The sequence below is a fragment of the Phalangium opilio genome, unplaced genomic scaffold (genome assembly GCF_054372755.1).
Source record: "Phalangium opilio isolate 3A_F unplaced genomic scaffold, DU_Popi_V2 ptg000352l_1, whole genome shotgun sequence".
NCBI classification, from domain to species: domain Eukaryota; kingdom Metazoa; phylum Arthropoda; class Arachnida; order Opiliones; family Phalangiidae; genus Phalangium; species Phalangium opilio.
Window position 1 is genome coordinate 6,981,299 of NW_028324228.1, and position 21,273 is coordinate 7,002,571.

Consider the following 21,273-nt stretch of genomic DNA (forward strand, 5'->3'; position numbering starts at 1 on the left):
CGGGAGCGGTGTTGAGAGGTCTTAGATGTAACGTAAAATTCAGAGTTTTTTAAAAATAACTGACGAACATTTAATTTTTGGTCTTCCGTGGCGCAATGGTTAGAGCGTTCAGCTGTTATTCAAAAGGTTTGTGGTTCGAGCCCATCCGGGAGCGGTGTTGTGAAGTCTCAGATGTGACGTAAAAAGTCAAAGTTTTTCCACAATACCTGACGAACATTTAATCTTTGGGCTTCCGTTGCGCAATGGTTAACGCCGTCGGCTGTTAACCGAAAGGTCTGTGGCTCGAGCCCATCCGGGAGCGGTGTTGTGAGGTCTTAGATGTAACGTAAAATTCAGAGTTTTTTTAAAAATAACTGACGAACATTTAATTTTTGGGCTTCCGTGGCGCAATGTTTAGAGCGTTCAGCTGTTATTCAAAAGGTTTGTGGTTCGAGCCCATTGGGGAGCGGTGTTGTGAAGTCTCAGATGTGACGTAAAAAGTCAAAGTTTTTCCACAATACCTGACGAACATTTAATCTTTGGGCTTCCGTGGCGCAATGGTTAGCGCGTTTGGCTGTTAACCGAAAGGTTGGTGGTTCGAGCCCACCCAGGAGCGGTGTTGTGAGATCTCACATGTAACGTAAAAATCCAAAGTTTTTCCACAATACCTGACGAACATTTAATCTTTGGGCTTCCGTTGCGCAATGGTTAACGCCGTCGGCTGTTAACCGAAAGGTTGGTGGTTCGAGCCCATCCGGGAGCGGTGTTGTGAGGTCTTAGATGTAACGTAAAATTCAGAGTTTTTTAAAAATAACTGACGAACATTTAATTTTTGGGCTTCCGTGGCGCAATGTTTAGAGCGTTCAGCTGTTATTCAAAAGGTTTGTGGTTCGAGCCCATCCGGGAGCGGTGTTGTGAAGTCTCAGATGTGACGTAAAAAGTCAAAGTTTTTCCACAATACCTGACGAACATTTAATTTTTGGGCTTCCGTGAAGCAATGGTTAGCGCGTTCGGCTGTTAACCGAAAGGTTGGTGGTTCGAGCTAACCCGGGAGCGGTGTTGTGAGGTCTTAGATGTAACGTAAAATTCAGAGTTTTTTAAAAATAACTGACGAACATTTAATTTTTGGGCTTCCGTGGCGCAATGTTTAGAGCGTTCAGCTGTTATTCAAAAGGTTTGTGGTTCGAGCCCATCCGGGAGCGGTGTTGTGAAGTCTCAGATGTGACGTAAAAAGTCAAAGTTTTTCCACAATACCTGACGAACATTTAATCTTTGGGCTTCCGTTGCACAATGGTTAACGCCGTCGGCTGTTAACCGAAAGGTTGGTGGCTCCAGCCCATCCGGGAGCGGTGTTGAGAGGTCTTAGATGTAACGTAAAATTCAGAGTTTTTTAAAAATAACTGACGAACATTTAATTTTTGGTCTTCCGTGGCGCAATGGTTAGAGCGTTCAGCTGTTATTCAAAAGGTTTGTGGTTCGAGCCCATCCGGGAGCGGTGTTGTGAAGTCTCAGATGTGACGTAAAAAGTCAAAGTTTTTCCACAATACCTGACGAACATTTAATCTTTGGGCTTCCGTTGCGCAATGGTTAACGCCGTCGGCTGTTAACCGAAAGGTCTGTGGCTCGAGCCCATCCGGGAGCGGTGTTGTGAGGTCTTAGATGTAACGTAAAATTCAGAGTTTTTTTAAAAATAACTGACGAACATTTAATTTTTGGGCTTCCGTGGCGCAATGTTTAGAGCGTTCAGCTGTTATTCAAAAGGTTTGTGGTTCGAGCCCATTGGGGAGCGGTGTTGTGAAGTCTCAGATGTGACGTAAAAAGTCAAAGTTTTTCCACAATACCTGACGAACATTTAATCTTTGGGCTTCCGTGGCGCAATGGTTAGCGCGTTTGGCTGTTAACCGAAAGGTTGGTGGTTCGAGCCCACCCAGGAGCGGTGTTGTGAGATCTCACATGTAACGTAAAAATCCAAAGTTTTTCCACAATACCTGACGAACATTTAATCTTTGGGCTTCCGTTGCGCAATGGTTAACGCCGTCGGCTGTTAACCGAAAGGTTGGTGGTTCGAGCCCATCCGGGAGCGGTGTTGTGAGGTCTTAGATGTAACGTAAAATTCAGAGTTTTTTAAAAATAACTGACGAACATTTAATTTTTGGGCTTCCGTGGCGCAATGTTTAGAGCGTTCAGCTGTTATTCAAAAGGTTTGTGGTTCGAGCCCATCCGGGAGCGGTGTTGTGAAGTCTCAGATGTGACGTAAAAAGTCAAAGTTTTTCCACAATACCTGACGAACATTTAATTTTTGGGCTTCCGTGAAGCAATGGTTAGCGCGTTCGGCTGTTAACCGAAAGGTTGGTGGTTCGAGCTAACCCGGGAGCGGTGTTGTGAGGTCTTAGATGTAACGTAAAATTCAGAGTTTTTTAAAAATAACTGACGAACATTTAATTTTTGGGCTTCCGTGGCGCAATGTTTAGAGCGTTCAGCTGTTATTCAAAAGGTTTGTGGTTCGAGCCCATCCGGGAGCGGTGTTGTGAAGTCTCAGATGTGACGTAAAAAGTCAAAGTTTTTCCACAATACCTGACGAACATTTAATCTTTGGGCTTCCGTTGCACAATGGTTAACGCCGTCGGCTGTTAACCGAAAGGTTGGTGGCTCCAGCACATCCGGGAGCGGTGTTGAGAGGTCTTAGATGTAACGTAAAATTCAGAGTTTTTTAAAAATAACTGACGAACATTTAATTTTTGGTCTTCCGTGGCGCAATGGTTAGAGCGTTCAGCTGTTATTCAAAAGGTTTGTGGTTCGAGCCCATCCGGGAGCGGTGTTGTGAAGTCTCAGATGTGACGTAAAAAGTCAAAGTTTTTCCACAATACCTGACGAACATTTAATCTTTGGGCTTCCGTTGCGCAATGGTTAACGCCGTCGGCTGTTAACCGAAAGGTCTGTGGCTCGAGCCCATCCGGGAGCGGTGTTGTGAGGTCTTAGATGTAACGTAAAATTCAGAGTTTTTTTAAAAATAACTGACGAACATTTAATTTTTGGGCTTCCGTGGCGCAATGTTTAGAGCGTTCAGCTGTTATTCAAAAGGTTTGTGGTTCGAGCCCATTGGGGAGCGGTGTTGTGAAGTCTCAGATGTGACGTGAAAAGTCAAAGTTTTTCCACAATACCTGACGAACATTTAATCTTTGGGCTTCCGTTGCACAATGGTTAACGCCCTCGGCTGTTAGCCGAAAGGTTGGTGGTTCGAGCCCATCCGGGAGCGGTGTTGTGAGGTCTTAGATGTAACGTAAAATTCAGAGTTTTTTAAAAATAACTGACGAACATTAAATTTTTGGTCTTCCGTGGCGCAATGGTTAGAGCGTTCAGCTGTTATTCAAAAGGTTTGTGGTTCGAGCCCATCCGGGAGCGGTGTTGTGAAGTCTCAGATGTGACGTAAAAAGTCAAAGTTTTTCCACAATAACTGACGAACATTTATTCTTTGGGCTTCCGTGGCGCAATGGTTAACGCGTTCGGCTGTTAACCGAAAGGTTGGTGGTTCGAGCCCACCCGGGAGCGGTGTTGTGAGATCTCACATGTAACGTAAAAATCCAAAGTTTTTCCACAATACCTGACGAACATTTAATCTTTGGGCTTCCGTTGCGCAATGGTTAACGCCGTCGGCTGTTAACCGAAAGGTTGGTGGTTCGAGCCCATCCGGGAGCGGTGTTGTGAGGTCTTAGATGTAACGTAAAATTCAGAGTTTTTTAAAAATACCTGACGAACATTTAATCTTTGGGCTTCTGTGGCGCAATGGTTAGCGCGTTCGGCTGTTAACCGAAAGGTTGGTGGTTCGAGCCCACCCGGGAGCGGTGTTGTGAGCTCTCACATGTAACGTAAAAAGCCAAAGTGTTTCCACAATACCCGACGACCATTTAATTTTTGGGCTTCCGTGGCGCAATGGTTAACGCCGTCGGCTGTTAACCGAAAGGTTGGTGGTTCGAGCCCATCCGGGAGCGGTGTTGTGAGGTCTTAGATGTAACGTAAAATTCAGAGTTTTTTAAAAATAACTGACGAACATTAAATTTTTGGTCTTCCGTGGCGCAATGGTTAGAGCGTTCAGCTGTTATTCAAAAGGTTTGTGGTTCGAGCCCATCCGGGAGCGGTGTTGTGAAGTCTCAGATGTGACGTAAAAAGTCAAAGTTTTTCCACAATACCTGACGAACATTTAATCTTTGGGCTTCCGTTGCACAATGGTTAACGCCGTCGGCTGTTAACCGAAAGGTTGGTGGCTCCAGCCCATCCGGGAGCGGTGTTGAGAGGTCTTAGATGTAACGTAAAATTCAGAGTTTTTTAAAAATAACTGACGAACATTTAATTTTTGGTCTTCCGTGGCGCAATGGTTAGAGCGTTCAGCTGTTATTCAAAAGGTTTGTGGTTCGAGCCCATCCGGGAGCGGTGTTGTGAAGTCTCAGATGTGACGTAAAAAGTCAAAGTTTTTCCACAATACCTGACGAACATTTAATCTTTGGGCTTCCGTTGCGCAATGGTTAACGCCGTCGGCTGTTAACCGAAAGGTCTGTGGCTCGAGCCCATCCGGGAGCGGTGTTGTGAGGTCTTAGATGTAACGTAAAATTCAGAGTTTTTTTAAAAATAACTGACGAACATTTAATTTTTGGGCTTCCGTGGCGCAATGTTTAGAGCGTTCAGCTGTTATTCAAAAGGTTTGTGGTTCGAGCCCATTGGGGAGCGGTGTTGTGAAGTCTCAGATGTGACGTGAAAAGTCAAAGTTTTTCCACAATACCTGACGAACATTTAATCTTTGGGCTTCCGTTGCACAATGGTTAACGCCCTCGGCTGTTAGCCGAAAGGTTGGTGGTTCGAGCCCATCCGGGAGCGGTGTTGTGAGGTCTTAGATGTAACGTAAAATTCAGAGTTTTTTAAAAATAACTGACGAACATTAAATTTTTGGTCTTCCGTGGCGCAATGGTTAGAGCGTTCAGCTGTTATTCAAAAGGTTTGTGGTTCGAGCCCATCCGGGAGCGGTGTTGTGAAGTCTCAGATGTGACGTAAAAAGTCAAAGTTTTTCCACAATAACTGACGAACATTTATTCTTTGGGCTTCCGTGGCGCAATGGTTAACGCGTTCGGCTGTTAACCGAAAGGTTGGTGGTTCGAGCCCACCCGGGAGCGGTGTTGTGAGATCTCACATGTAACGTAAAAATCCAAAGTTTTTCCACAATACCTGACGAACATTTAATCTTTGGGCTTCCGTTGCGCAATGGTTAACGCCGTCGGCTGTTAACCGAAAGGTTGGTGGTTCGAGCCCATCCGGGAGCGGTGTTGTGAGGTCTTAGATGTAACGTAAAATTCAGAGTTTTTTAAAAATACCTGACGAACATTTAATCTTTGGGCTTCTGTGGCGCAATGGTTAGCGCGTTCGGCTGTTAACCGAAAGGTTGGTGGTTCGAGCCCACCCGGGAGCGGTGTTGTGAGCTCTCACATGTAACGTAAAAAGCCAAAGTGTTTCCACAATACCCGACGACCATTTAATTTTTGGGCTTCCGTGGCGCAATGGTTAACGCCGTCGGCTGTTAACCGAAAGGTTGGTGGTTCGAGCCCATCCGGGAGCGGTGTTGTGAGGTCTTAGATGTAACGTAAAATTCAGAGTTTTTTAAAAATAACTGACGAACATTAAATTTTTGGTCTTCCGTGGCGCAATGGTTAGAGCGTTCAGCTGTTATTCAAAAGGTTTGTGGTTCGAGCCCATCCGGGAGCGGTGTTGTGAAGTCTCAGATGTGACGTAAAAAGTCAAAGTTTTTCCACAATACCTGACGAACATTTAATCTTTGGGCTTCCGTTGCACAATGGTTAACGCCGTCGGCTGTTAACCGAAAGGTTGGTGGCTCCAGCCCATCCGGGAGCGGTGTTGAGAGGTCTTAGATGTAACGTAAAATTCAGAGTTTTTTAAAAATAACTGACGAACATTTAATTTTTGGTCTTCCGTGGCGCAATGGTTAGAGCGTTCAGCTGTTATTCAAAAGGTTTGTGGTTCGAGCCCATCCGGGAGCGGTGTTGTGAAGTCTCAGATGTGACGTAAAAAGTCAAAGTTTTTCCACAATACCTGACGAACATTTAATCTTTGGGCTTCCGTTGCGCAATGGTTAACGCCGTCGGCTGTTAACCGAAAGGTCTGTGGCTCGAGCCCATCCGGGAGCGGTGTTGAGAGGTCTTAGATGTAACGTAAAATTCAGAGTTTTTTAAAAATAACTGACGAACATTTAATTTTTGGTCTTCCGTGGCGCAATGGTTAGAGCGTTCAGCTGTTATTCAAAAGGTTTGTGGTTCGAGCCCATCCGGGAGCGGTGTTGTGAAGTCTCAGATGTGACGTAAAAAGTCAAAGTTTTTCCACAATACCTGACGAACATTTAATCTTTGGGCTTCCGTTGCGCAATGGTTAACGCCGTCGGCTGTTAACCGAAAGGTCTGTGGCTCGAGCCCATCCGGGAGCGGTGTTGTGAGGTCTTAGATGTAACGTAAAATTCAGAGTTTTTTTAAAAATAACTGACGAACATTTAATTTTTGGGCTTCCGTGGCGCAATGTTTAGAGCGTTCAGCTGTTATTCAAAAGGTTTGTGGTTCGAGCCCATTGGGGAGCGGTGTTGTGAAGTCTCAGATGTGACGTGAAAAGTCAAAGTTTTTCCACAATACCTGACGAACATTTAATCTTTGGGCTTCCGTTGCACAATGGTTAACGCCCTCGGCTGTTAGCCGAAAGGTTGGTGGTTCGAGCCCATCCGGGAGCGGTGTTGTGAGGTCTTAGATGTAACGTAAAATTCAGAGTTTTTTAAAAATAACTGACGAACATTAAATTTTTGGTCTTCCGTGGCGCAATGGTTAGAGCGTTCAGCTGTTATTCAAAAGGTTTGTGGTTCGAGCCCATCCGGGAGCGGTGTTGTGAAGTCTCAGATGTGACGTAAAAAGTCAAAGTTTTTCCACAATAACTGACGAACATTTATTCTTTGGGCTTCCGTGGCGCAATGGTTAACGCGTTCGGCTGTTAACCGAAAGGTTGGTGGTTCGAGCCCACCCGGGAGCGGTGTTGTGAGATCTCACATGTAACGTAAAAATCCAAAGTTTTTCCACAATACCTGACGAACATTTAATCTTTGGGCTTCCGTTGCGCAATGGTTAACGCCGTCGGCTGTTAACCGAAAGGTTGGTGGTTCGAGCCCATCCGGGAGCGGTGTTGTGAGGTCTTAGATGTAACGTAAAATTCAGAGTTTTTTAAAAATACCTGACGAACATTTAATCTTTGGGCTTCTGTGGCGCAATGGTTAGCGCGTTCGGCTGTTAACCGAAAGGTTGGTGGTTCGAGCCCACCCGGGAGCGGTGTTGTGAGCTCTCACATGTAACGTAAAAAGCCAAAGTGTTTCCACAATACCCGACGACCATTTAATTTTTGGGCTTCCGTGGCGCAATGGTTAACGCCGTCGGCTGTTAACCGAAAGGTTGGTGGTTCGAGCCCATCCGGGAGCGGTGTTGTGAGGTCTTAGATGTAACGTAAAATTCAGAGTTTTTTAAAAATAACTGACGAACATTAAATTTTTGGTCTTCCGTGGCGCAATGGTTAGAGCGTTCAGCTGTTATTCAAAAGGTTTGTGGTTCGAGCCCATCCGGGAGCGGTGTTGTGAAGTCTCAGATGTGACGTAAAAAGTCAAAGTTTTTCCACAATACCTGACGAACATTTAATCTTTGGGCTTCCGTTGCACAATGGTTAACGCCGTCGGCTGTTAACCGAAAGGTTGGTGGCTCCAGCCCATCCGGGAGCGGTGTTGAGAGGTCTTAGATGTAACGTAAAATTCAGAGTTTTTTAAAAATAACTGACGAACATTTAATTTTTGGTCTTCCGTGGCGCAATGGTTAGAGCGTTCAGCTGTTATTCAAAAGGTTTGTGGTTCGAGCCCATCCGGGAGCGGTGTTGTGAAGTCTCAGATGTGACGTAAAAAGTCAAAGTTTTTCCACAATACCTGACGAACATTTAATCTTTGGGCTTCCGTTGCGCAATGGTTAACGCCGTCGGCTGTTAACCGAAAGGTCTGTGGCTCGAGCCCATCCGGGAGCGGTGTTGTGAGGTCTTAGATGTAACGTAAAATTCAGAGTTTTTTTAAAAATAACTGACGAACATTTAATTTTTGGGCTTCCGTGGCGCAATGTTTAGAGCGTTCAGCTGTTATTCAAAAGGTTTGTGGTTCGAGCCCATTGGGGAGCGGTGTTGTGAAGTCTCAGATGTGACGTGAAAAGTCAAAGTTTTTCCACAATACCTGACGAACATTTAATCTTTGGGCTTCCGTTGCACAATGGTTAACGCCCTCGGCTGTTAGCCGAAAGGTTGGTGGTTCGAGCCCATCCGGGAGCGGTGTTGTGAGGTCTTAGATGTAACGTAAAATTCAGAGTTTTTTAAAAATAACTGACGAACATTAAATTTTTGGTCTTCCGTGGCGCAATAGTTAGAGCGTTCAGCTGTTATTCAAAAGGTTTGTGGTTCGAGCCCATCCGGGAGCGGTGTTGTGAAGTCTCAGATGTGACGTAAAAAAAGTCAAAGTTTTTCCACAATAACTGACGAACATTTATTCTTTGGGCTTCCGTGGCGCAATGGTTAACGCGTTCGGCTGTTAACCGAAAGGTTGGTGGTTCGAGCCCACCCGGGAGCGGTGTTGTGAGATCTCACATGTAACGTAAAAATCCAAAGTTTTTCCACAATACCTGACGAACATTTAATCTTTGGGCTTCCGTTGCGCAATGGTTAACGCCGTCGGCTGTTAACCGAAAGGTTGGTGGTTCGAGCCCATCCGGGAGCGGTGTTGTGAGGTCTTAGATGTAACGTAAAATTCAGAGTTTTTTAAAAATACCTGACGAACATTTAATCTTTGGGCTTCTGTGGCGCAATGGTTAGCGCGTTCGGCTGTTAACCGAAAGGTTGGTGGTTCGAGCCCACCCGGGAGCGGTGTTGTGAGCTCTCACATGTAACGTAAAAAGCCAAAGTGTTTCCACAATACCCGACGACCATTTAATTTTTGGGCTTCCGTGGCGCAATGGTTAACGCCGTCGGCTGTTAACCGAAAGGTTGGTGGTTCGAGCCCATCCGGGAGCGGTGTTGTGAGGTCTTAGATGTAACGTAAAATTCAGAGTTTTTTAAAAATAACTGACGAACATTAAATTTTTGGTCTTCCGTGGCGCAATGGTTAGAGCGTTCAGCTGTTATTCAAAAGGTTTGTGGTTCGAGCCCATCCGGGAGCGGTGTTGTGAAGTCTCAGATGTGACGTAAAAAGTCAAAGTTTTTCCACAATACCTGACGAACATTTAATCTTTGGGCTTCCGTTGCACAATGGTTAACGCCGTCGGCTGTTAACCGAAAGGTTGGTGGTTCGAGCCCATCCGGGAGCGGTGTTGTGAGGTCTTAGATGTAACGTAAAATTCAGAGTTTTTTAAAAATAACTGACGAACATTTAATTTTTGGTCTTCCGTGGCGCAATGGTTAGAGCGTTCAGCTGTTATTCAAAAGGTTTGTGGTTCGAGCCCATCCGGGAGCGGTGTTGTGAAGTCTCAGATGTGACGTAAAAAGTTAAAGTTTTTCCACAATACCTGACGAACATTTAATCTTTGGGCTTCCGTTGCGCAATGTTTAGAGCGTTCAGCTGTTATTCAAAAGGTTTGTGGTTCGAGCCCATCCGGGAGCGGTGTTGTGAAGTCTCAGATGTGACGTAAAAAGTTAAAGTTTTTCCACAATACCTGACGAACATTTAATTTTTGGGCTTCCGTGAAGCAATGGTTAGCGCGTTCGGCTGTTAACCGAAAGGTTGGTGGTTCGAGCCCACCCGGGAGCGGTGTTGTGAGGTCTTAGATGTAACGTAAAATTCAGAGTTTTTTAAAAATAACTGACGAACATTTAATTTTTGGGCTTCCGTGGCGCAATGTTTAGAGCGTTCAGCTGTTATTCAAAAGGTTTGTGGTTCGAGCCCATCCGGGAGCGGTGTTGTGAAGTCTCAGATGTGACGTAAAAAGTCAAAGTTTTTCCACAATACCTGACGAACATTTAATCTTTGGGCTTCCGTGAAGCAATGGTTAGCGCGTTCGGCTGTTAACCGAAAGGTTGGTGGTTCGAGCCCACCCGGGAGCGGTGTTGTGAGGTCTTAGATGTAACGTAAAATTCAGAGTTTTTTAAAAATAACTGACGAACATTTAATTTTTGGGCTTCATTGGCGCAATGTTTAGAGCGTTCAGCTGTTATTCAAAAGGTTTGTGGTTCGCGCCCATCCGGGAGCGGTGTTGTGAAGTCTCAGATGTGACGTAAAAAGTCAAAGTTTTTCCACAATACCTGACGAACATTTAATCTTTGGGCTTCCGTTGCACAATGGTTAACGCCGTCGGCTGTTAACCGAAAGGTTGGTGGTTCGAGCCCATCCGGGAGCGGTGTTGTGAGGTCTTAGATGTAACGTAAAATTCAGAGTTTTTTAAAAATACCTGACGAACATTTAATCTTTGGGCTTCTGTGGCGCAATGGTTAGCGCGTTCGGCTGTTAACCGAAAGGTTGGTGGTTCGAGCCCACCCGGGAGCGGTGTTGTGAGCTCTCACATGTAACGTAAAAAGCCAAAGTGTTTCCACAATACCCGACGACCATTTAATTTTTGGGCTTCCGTGGCGCAATGGTTAACGCCGTCGGCTGTTAACCGAAAGGTTGGTGGTTCGAGCCCATCCGGGAGCGGTGTTGTGAGGTCTTAGATGTAACGTAAAATTCAGAGTTTTTTAAAAATAACTGACGAACATTAAATTTTTGGTCTTCCGTGGCGCAATGGTTAGAGCGTTCAGCTGTTATTCAAAAGGTTTGTGGTTCGAGCCCATCCGGGAGCGGTGTTGTGAAGTCTCAGATGTGACGTAAAAAGTCAAAGTTTTTCCACAATACCTGACGAACATTTAATCTTTGGGCTTCCGTTGCACAATGGTTAACGCCGTCGGCTGTTAACCGAAAGGTTGGTGGTTCGAGCCCATCCGGGAGCGGTGTTGTGAGGTCTTAGATGTAACGTAAAATTCAGAGTTTTTTAAAAATAACTGACGAACATTTAATTTTTGGTCTTCCGTGGCGCAATGGTTAGAGCGTTCAGCTGTTATTCAAAAGGTTTGTGGTTCGAGCCCATCCGGGAGCGGTGTTGTGAAGTCTCAGATGTGACGTAAAAAGTTAAAGTTTTTCCACAATACCTGACGAACATTTAATCTTTGGGCTTCCGTTGCGCAATGTTTAGAGCGTTCAGCTGTTATTCAAAAGGTTTGTGGTTCGAGCCCATCCGGGAGCGGTGTTGTGAAGTCTCAGATGTGACGTAAAAAGTTAAAGTTTTTCCACAATACCTGACGAACATTTAATTTTTGGGCTTCCGTGAAGCAATGGTTAGCGCGTTCGGCTGTTAACCGAAAGGTTGGTGGTTCGAGCCCACCCGGGAGCGGTGTTGTGAGGTCTTAGATGTAACGTAAAATTCAGAGTTTTTTAAAAATAACTGACGAACATTTAATTTTTGGGCTTCCGTGGCGCAATGTTTAGAGCGTTCAGCTGTTATTCAAAAGGTTTGTGGTTCGAGCCCATCCGGGAGCGGTGTTGTGAAGTCTCAGATGTGACGTAAAAAGTCAAAGTTTTTCCACAATACCTGACGAACATTTAATCTTTGGGCTTCCGTGAAGCAATGGTTAGCGCGTTCGGCTGTTAACCGAAAGGTTGGTGGTTCGAGCCCACCCGGGAGCGGTGTTGTGAGGTCTTAGATGTAACGTAAAATTCAGAGTTTTTTAAAAATAACTGACGAACATTTAATTTTTGGGTTTCATTGGCGCAATGTTTAGAGCGTTCAGCTGTTATTCAAAAGGTTTGTGGTTCGCGCCCATCCGGGAGCGGTGTTGTGAAGTCTCAGATGTGACGTAAAAAGTCAAAGTTTTTCCACAATACCTGACGAACATTTAATCTTTGGGCTTCCGTTGCACAATGGTTAACGCCGTCGGCTGTTAACCGAAAGGTTGGTGGTTCGAGCCCATCCGGGAGCGGTGTTGTGATGTCTTAGATGTAACGTAAAATTCAGAGTTTTTTAAAAATAACTGACGAACCTTTAATTTTTGGTCTTCCGTGGCGCAATGGTTAGAGCGTTCAGCTGTTATTCAAAAGGTTTGTGGTTCGAGCCCATCCGGGAGCGGTGTTGTGAAGTCTCAGATGTGACGTAAAAAGTCAAAGTTTTTCCACAATACCTGACGAACATTTAATCTTTGGGCTTCCGTGGCGCAATGGTTAGCGCGTTCGGCTGTTAACCGAAAGGTTGGTGGTTCGAGCCCACCCGGGAGCGGTGTTGTGAGGTCTTAGATGTAACGTAAAATTCAGAGTTTTTTAAAAATAACTGACGAACATTTAATTTTTGGGCTTCCGTGGCGCAATGTTTAGAGCGTTCAGCTGTTATTCAAAAGGTTTGTGGTTCGAGCCCATCCGGGAGCGGTGTTGTGAAGTCTCAGATGTGACGTAAAAAGTCAAAGTTTTTCCACAATACCTGACGAACATTTAATCTTTGGGCTTCCGTTGCACAATGGTTAACGCCGTCGGCTGTTAACCGAAAGGTTGGTGGTTCGAGCCCATCCGGGAGCGGTGTTGTGAGGTCTTAGATGTAACGTAAAATTCAGAGTTTTTTAAAAATAACTGACGAACCTTTAATTTTTGGTCTTCCGTGGCGCAATGGTTAGAGCGTTCAGCTGTTATTCAAAAGGTTTGTGGTTCGAGCCCATCCGGGAGCGGTGTTGTGAAGTCTCAGATGTGACGTAAAAAGTCAAAGTTTTTCCACAATACCTGACGAACATTTAATCTTTGGGCTTCCGTTGCACAATGGTTAACGCCGTCGGCTGTTAACCGAAAGGTTTGTGGTTCGAGCCCATCCGGGAGCGGTGTTGTGAGGTCTTAGATGTAACGTAAAATTCAGAGTTTTTTAAAAATAACTGACGAACATTTAATTTTTGGTCTTCCGTGGCGCAATGGTTAGAGCGTTCAGCTGTTATTCAAAAGGTTTGTGGTTCGAGCCCATCCGGGAGCGGTGTTGTGAAGTCTCAGATGTGACGTAAAAAGTTAAAGTTTTTCCACAATACCTGACGAACATTTAATCTTTGGGCTTCCGTTGCGCAATGTTTAGAGCGTTCAGCTGTTATTCAAAAGGTTTGTGGTTCGAGCCCATCCGGGAGCGGTGTTGTGAAGTCTCAGATGTGACGTAAAAAGTTAAAGTTTTTCCACAATACCTGACGAACATTTAATTTTTGGGCTTCCGTGAAGCAATGGTTAGCGCGTTCGGCTGTTAACCGAAAGGTTGGTGGTTCGAGCCCACCCGGGAGCGGTGTTGTGAGGTCTTAGATGTAACGTAAAATTCAGAGTTTTTTAAAAATAACTGACGAACATTTAATTTTTGGGCTTCCGTGGCGCAATGTTTAGAGCGTTCAGCTGTTATTCAAAAGGTTTGTGGTTCGAGCCCATCCGGGAGCGGTGTTGTGAAGTCTCAGATGTGACGTAAAAAGTCAAAGTTTTTCCACAATACCTGACGAACATTTAATCTTTGGGCTTCCGTGAAGCAATGGTTAGCGCGTTCGGCTGTTAACCGAAAGGTTGGTGGTTCGAGCCCACCCGGGAGCGGTGTTGTGAGGTCTTAGATGTAACGTAAAATTCAGAGTTTTTTAAAAATAACTGACGAACATTTAATTTTTGGGTTTCATTGGCGCAATGTTTAGAGCGTTCAGCTGTTATTCAAAAGGTTTGTGGTTCGCGCCCATCCGGGAGCGGTGTTGTGAAGTCTCAGATGTGACGTAAAAAGTCAAAGTTTTTCCACAATACCTGACGAACATTTAATCTTTGGGCTTCCGTTGCACAATGGTTAACGCCGTCGGCTGTTAACCGAAAGGTTGGTGGTTCGAGCCCATCCGGGAGCGGTGTTGTGATGTCTTAGATGTAACGTAAAATTCAGAGTTTTTTAAAAATAACTGACGAACCTTTAATTTTTGGTCTTCCGTGGCGCAATGGTTAGAGCGTTCAGCTGTTATTCAAAAGGTTTGTGGTTCGAGCCCATCCGGGAGCGGTGTTGTGAAGTCTCAGATGTGACGTAAAAAGTCAAAGTTTTTCCACAATACCTGACGAACATTTAATCTTTGGGCTTCCGTGGCGCAATGGTTAGCGCGTTCGGCTGTTAACCGAAAGGTTGGTGGTTCGAGCCCACCCGGGAGCGGTGTTGTGAGGTCTTAGATGTAACGTAAAATTCAGAGTTTTTTAAAAATAACTGACGAACATTTAATTTTTGGGCTTCCGTGGCGCAATGTTTAGAGCGTTCAGCTGTTATTCAAAAGGTTTGTGGTTCGAGCCCATCCGGGAGCGGTGTTGTGAAGTCTCAGATGTGACGTAAAAAGTCAAAGTTTTTCCACAATACCTGACGAACATTTAATCTTTGGGCTTCCGTTGCACAATGGTTAACGCCGTCGGCTGTTAACCGAAAGGTTGGTGGTTCGAGCCCATCCGGGAGCGGTGTTGTGAGGTCTTAGATGTAACGTAAAATTCAGAGTTTTTTAAAAATAACTGACGAACCTTTAATTTTTGGTCTTCCGTGGCGCAATGGTTAGAGCGTTCAGCTGTTATTCAAAAGGTTTGTGGTTCGAGCCCATCCGGGAGCGGTGTTGTGAAGTCTCAGATGTGACGTAAAAAGTCAAAGTTTTTCCACAATACCTGACGAACATTTAATCTTTGGGCTTCCGTTGCACAATGGTTAACGCCGTCGGCTGTTAACCGAAAGGTTTGTGGTTCGAGCCCATCCGGGAGCGGTGTTGTGAGGTCTTAGATGTAACGTAAAATTCAGAGTTTTTTAAAAATAACTGACGAACATTTAATTTTTGGTCTTCCGTGGCGCAATGGTTAGAGCGTTCAGCTGTTATTCAAAAGGTTTGTGGTTCGAGCCCATCCGGGAGCGGTGTTGTGAAGTCTCAGATGTGACGTAAAAAGTTAAAGTTTTTCCACAATACCTGACGAACATTTAATCTTTGGGCTTCCGTTGCGCAATGTTTAGAGCGTTCAGCTGTTATTCAAAAGGTTTGTGGTTCGAGCCCATCCGGGAGCGGTGTTGTGAAGTCTCAGATGTGACGTAAAAAGTCAAAGTTTTTCCACAATACCTGACGAACATTTAATTTTTGGGCTTCCGTGAAGCAATGGTTAGCGCGTTCGGCTGTTAACCGAAAGGTTGGTGGTTCGAGCCCACCCGGGAGCGGTGTTGTGAGGTCTTAGATGTAACGTAAAATTCAGAGTTTTTTAAAAATAACTGACGAACATTTAATTTTTGGGCTTCCGTGGCGCAATGTTTAGAGCGTTCAGCTGTTATTCAAAAGGTTTGTGGTTCGAGCCCATCCGGGAGCGGTGTTGTGAAGTCTCAGATGTGACGTAAAAAGTCAAAGTTTTTCCACAATACCTGACGAACATTTAATCTTTGGGCTTCCGTGAAGCAATGGTTAGCGCGTTCGGCTGTTAACCGAAAGGTTGGTGGTTCGAGCCCACCCGGGAGCGGTGTTGTGAGGTCTTAGATGTAACGAAAAATTCAGAGTTTTTTAAAAATAACTGACGAACATTTAATTTTTGGTCTTCCGTGGCGCAATGGTTAGAGCGTTCAGCTGTTATTCAAAAGGTTTGTGGTTCGAGCCCATCCGGGAGCGGTGTTGTGAAGTCTCAGATGTGACGTAAAAAGTTAAAGTTTTTCCACAATACCTGACGAACATTTAATCTTTGGGCTTCCGTTGCGCAATGTTTAGAGCGTTCAGCTGTTATTCAAAAGGTTTGTGGTTCGAGCCCATCTGGGAGCGGTGTTGTGAAGTCTCAGATGTGACGTAAAAAGTTAAAGTTTTTCCACAATACCTGACGAACATTTAATTTTTGGGCTTCCGTGAAGCAATGGTTAGCGCGTTCGGCTGTTAACCGAAAGGTTGGTGGTTCGAGCCCACCCGGGAGCGGTGTTGTGAGGTCTTAGATGTAACGTAAAATTCAGAGTTTTTTAAAAATAACTGACGAACATTTAATTTTTGGGCTTCCGTGGCGCAATGTTTAGAGCGTTCAGCTGTTATTCAAAAGGTTTGTGGTTCGAGCCCATCCGGGAGCGGTGTTGTGAAGTCTCAGATGTGACGTAAAAAGTCAAAGTTTTTCCACAATACCTGACGAACATTTAATCTTTGGGCTTCCGTTGCACAATGGTTAACGCCGTCGGCTGTTAACCGAAAGGTTGGTGGTTCGAGCCCATCCGGGAGCGGTGTTGTGAGGTCTTAGATGTAACGTAAAATTCAGAGTTTTTTAAAAATAACTGACGAACCTTTAATTTTTGGTCTTCCGTGGCGCAATGGTTAGAGCGTTCAGCTGTTATTCAAAAGGTTTGTGGTTCGAGCCCATCCGGGAGCGGTGTTGTGAAGTCTCAGATGTGACGTAAAAAGTCAAAGTTTTTCCACAATACCTGACGAACATTTAATCTTTGGGCTTCCGTGGCGCAATGGTTTGCGCGTTCGGCTGTTAACCGAAAGGTTGGTGGTTCGAGCCCACCCGGGAGCGGTGTTGTGAGGTCTTAGATGTAACGTAAAATTCAGAGTTTTTTAAAAATAACTGACGAACATTTAATTTTTGGGCTTCCGTGGCGCAATGTTTAGAGCGTTCAGCTGTTATTCAAAAGGTTTGTGGTTCGAGCCCATCCGGGAGCGGTGTTGTGAAGTCTCAGATGTGACGTAAAAAGTCAAAGTTTTTCCACAATACCTGACGAACATTTAATCTTTGGGCCTCCGTTGCACAATGGTTAACGCCGTCGGCTGTTAACCGAAAGGTTGGTGGTTCGAGCCCATCCGGGAGCGGTGTTGTGAGGTCTTAGATGTAACGTAAAATTCAGAGTTTTTTAAAAATAACTGACGAACCTTTAATTTTTGGTCTTCCGTGGCGCAATGGTTAGAGCGTTCAGCTGTTATTCAAAAGGTTTGTGGTTCGAGCCCATCCGGGAGCGGTGTTGTGAAGTCTCAGATGTGACGTAAAAAGTTAAAGTTTTTCCACAATACCTGACGAACATTTAATCTTTGGGCTTCCGTTGCGCAATGTTTAGAGCGTTCAGCTGTTATTCAAAAGGTTTGTGGTTCGAGCCCATCCGGGAGCGGTGTTGTGAAGTCTCAGATGTGACGTAAAAAGTTAAAGTTTTTCCACAATACCTGACGAACATTTAATTTTTGGGCTTCCGTGAAGCAATGGTTAGCGCGTTCGGTTGTTAACCGAAAGGTTGGTGGTTCGAGCCCACCCGGGAGCGGTGTTGTGAGGTCTTAGATGTAACGTAAAATTCAGAGTTTTTTAAAAATAACTGACGAACATTTAATTTTTGGGCTTCCGTGGCGCAATGTTTAGAGCGTTCAGCTGTTATTCAAAAGGTTTGTGGTTCGAGCCCATCCGGGAGCGGTGTTGTGAAGTCTCAGATGTGACGTAAAAAGTCAAAGTTTTTCCACAATACCTGACGAACATTTAATCTTTGGGCTTCCGTGAAGCAATGGTTAGCGCGTTCGGCTGTTAACCGAAAGGTTGGTGGTTCGAGCCCACCCGGGAGCGGTGTTGTGAGGTCTTAGATGTAACGTAAAATTCAGAGTTTTTTAAAAATAACTGACGAACATTTAATTTTTGGGCTTCATTGGCGCAATGTTTAGAGCGTTCAGCTGTTATTCAAAAGGTTTGTGGTTCGCGCCCATCCGGGAGCGGTGTTGTGAAGTCTCAGATGTGACGTAAAAAGTCAAAGTTTTTCCACAATACCTGACGAACATTTAATCTTTGGGCTTCCGTTGCACCATGGTTAACGCCGTCGGCTGTTAACCGAAAGGTTGGTGGTTCGAGCCCATCCGGGAGCGGTGTTGTGAGGTCTTAGATGTAACGTAAAATTCAGAGTTTTTTAAAAATAACTGACGAACCTTTAATTTTTGGTCTTCCGTGGCGCAATGGTTAGAGCGTTCAGCTGTTATTCAAAAGGTTTGTGGTTCGAGCCCATCCGGGAGCGGTGTTGTGAAGTCTCAGATGTGACGTAAAAAGTCAAAGTTTTTCCACAATACCTGACGAACATTTAATCTTTGGGCTTCCGTGGCGCAATGGTTAGCGCGTTTGGCTGTTAACCGAAAGGTTGGTGGTTCGAGCCCACCCAGGAGCGGTGTTGTGAGATCTCACATGTAACGTAAAAATCCAAAGTTTTTCCACAATACCTGACGAACATTTAATCTTTGGGCTTCCGTTGCGCAATGGTTAACGCCGTCGGCTGTTAACCGAAAGGTTGGTGGTTCGAGCCCATCCGGGAGCGGTGTTGTGAGGTCTTAGATGTAACGTAAAATTCAGAGTTTTTTAAAAATACCTGACGAACATTTAATCTTTGGGCTTCTGTGGCGCAATGGTTAGCGCGTTCGGCTGTTAACCGAAAGGTTGGTGGTTCGAGCCCACCCGGGAGCGGTGTTGTGAGCTCTCACAAGTAACGTAAAAAGCCAAAGTGTTTCCACAATACCCGACGACCATTTAATTTTTGGGCTTCCGTGGCGCAATGGTTAACGCCGTCGGCTGTTAACCGAAAGGTTGGTGGTTCGAGCCCATCCGGGAGCGGTGTTGTGAGGTCTTAGATGTAACGTAAAATTCAGAGTTTTTTAAAAATAACTGACGAACATTTAATTTTTGGGCTTCCGTGGCGCAATGTTTAGAGCGTTCAGCTGTTATTCAAAAGGTTTGTGGTTCGAGCCCATCCGGGAGCGGTGTTGTGAAGTCTCAGATGTGACGTAAAAAGTCAAAGTTTTTCCACAATACCTGACGAACATTTAATCTTTGGGCTTCCGTTGCACAATGGTTAACGCCGTCGGCTGTTAACCGAAAGGTTGGTGGCTCCAGCCCATCCGGGAGCGGTGTTGAGAGGTCTTAGATGTAACGTAAAATTCAGAGTTTTTTAAAAATAACTGACGAACATTTAATTTTTGGTCTTCCGTGGCGCAATGGTTAGAGCGTTCAGCTGTTATTCAAAAGGTTTGTGGTTCGAGCCCATCCGGGAGCGGTGTTGTGAAGTCTCAGATGTGACGTAAAAAGTCAAAGTTTTTCCACAATACCTGACGAACATTTAATCTTTGGGCTTCCGTTGCGCAATGGTTAACGCCGTCGGCTGTAAACCGAAAGGTCTGTGGCTCGAGCCCATCCGGGAGCGGTGTTGTGAGGTCTTAGATGTAACGTAAAATTCAGAGTTTTTTAAAAATAACTGACGAACATTTAATTTTTGGGCTTCCGTGGCGCAATGTTTAGAGCGTTCAGCTGTTATTCAAAAGGTTTGTGGTTCGAGCCCATTGGGGAGCGGTGTTGTGAAGTCTCAGATGTGACGTGAAAAGTCAAAGTTTTTCCACAATACCTGACGAACATTTAATCTTTGGGCTTCCGTTGCACAATGGTTAACGCCCTCGGCTGTTAGCCGAAAGGTTGGTGGTTCGAGCCCATCCGGGAGCGGTGTTGTGAGGTCTTAGATGTAACGTAAAATTCAGAGTTTTTTAAAAAAAACTGACGAACATTTAATTTTTGGGCTTCCTTGGCGCAATGTTTAGAGCGTTCAGCTGTTATTCAAAAGGTTTGTGGTTCGAGCCCATCCGGGAGCGGTGTTGTGAAGTCTCAGATGTGACGTAAAAAGTCAAAGTTTTTCCACAATACCTGACGAACATTTAATTTTTGGGCTTCCGTGAAGCAATGGTTAGCGCGTTCGGCTGTTAACCGAAAGGTTGGTGGTTCGAGCTAACCCGGGAGCGGTGTTGTGAGGTCTTAGATGTAACGTAAAATTCAGAGTTTTTTAAAAATAACTGACGAACATTTAATTTTTGGGCTTCCGTGGCGCAATGTTTAGAGCGTTCAGCTGTTATTCAAAAGGTTTGTGGTTCGAGCCCATCCGGGAGCGGTGTTGTGAGGTCTCAGATGTGACGTAAAAAGTCAAAGTTTTTCCACAATACCTGACGAACATTTAATCTTTGGGCTTCCGTTGCACAATGGTTAACGCCGTCGGCTGTTAACCGAAAGGTTGGTGGCTCCAGCCCATCCGGGAGCGGTGTTGAGAGGTCTTAGATGTAACGTAAAATTCAGAGTTTTTTAAAAATAACTGACGAACATTAAATTTTTGGTCTTCCGTGGCGCAATGGTTAGAGCGTTCAGCTGTTATTCAAAAGGTTTGTGGTTCGAGCCCATCCGGGAGCGGTGTTGTGAAGTCTCAGATGTGACGTAAAAAGTCAAAGTTTTTCCACAATAACTGACGAACATTTATTCTTTGGGCTTCCGTGGCGCAATGGTTAACGCGTTCGGCTGTTAACCGAAAGGTTGGTGGTTCGAGCCCACCCGGGAGCGGTGTTGTGAGATCTCACATGTAACGTAAAAATCCAAAGTTTTTCCACAATACCTGACGAACATTTAATCTTTGGGCTTCCGTTGCGCAATGGTTAACGCCGTCGGCTGTTAACCGAAAGGTTGGTGGTTCGAGCCCATCCGGGAGCGGTGTTGTGAGGTCTTAGATGTAACGTAAAATTCAGAGTTTTTTAAAAATACCTGACGAACATTTAATCTTTGGGCTTCTGTGGCGCAATGGTTAGCGCGTTCGGCTGTTAACCGAAAGGTTGGTGGTTCGAGCCCACCCGGGAGCGGTGTTGTGAGCTCTCACAAGTAACGTAAAAAGCCAAAGTGTTTCCACAATACCCGACGACCATTTAATTTTTGGGCTTCCGTGGCGCAATGGTTAACGCCGTCGGCTGTTAACCGAAAGGTTGGTGGTTCGAGCCCATCCGGGAGCGGTGTTGTGAGGTCTTAGATGTAACGTAAAATTCAGAGTTTTTTAAAAATAACTGACGAACATTAAATTTTTGGTCTTCCGTGGCGCAATGGTTAGAGCGTTCAGCTGTTATTCAAAAGGTTTGTGGTTCGAGCCCATCCGGGAGCGGTGTTGTGAAGTCTCATATGTGACGTAAAAAGTCAAAGTTTTTCCACAATACCTGACGAACATTTAATCTTTGGGCTTCCGTTGCACAATGGTTAACGCCGTCGGCTGTTAACCGAAAGGTTGGTGGCTCCAGCCCATCCGGGAGCGGTGTTGAGAGGTCTTAGATGTAACGTAAAATTCAGAGTTTTTTAAAAATAACTGACGAACATTTAATTTTTGGTCTTCCGTGGCGCAATGGTTAGAGCGTTCAGCTGTTATTCAAAAGGTTTGTGGTTCGAGCCCATCCGGGAGCGGTGTTGTG

General features: G+C 45.1%; 2 non-coding genes across 2 annotated transcripts; both read left to right on the plus strand.

Annotated features, from left to right (window-relative positions):
- The first annotated feature begins 12,253 nt into the window (after positions 1-12,253).
- TRNAN-GUU (transfer RNA asparagine (anticodon GUU)) lies at positions 12,254-12,326 on the plus strand. The gene has a single exon. It is a non-coding gene; the product is annotated as a tRNA-Asn (tRNA).
- Positions 12,327-14,158: 1,832 nt separating this feature from the next.
- Positions 14,159-14,231, plus strand: TRNAN-GUU (transfer RNA asparagine (anticodon GUU)). The gene has a single exon. It is a non-coding gene; the product is annotated as a tRNA-Asn (tRNA).
- Positions 14,232-21,273: the final 7,042 nt, after the last annotated feature.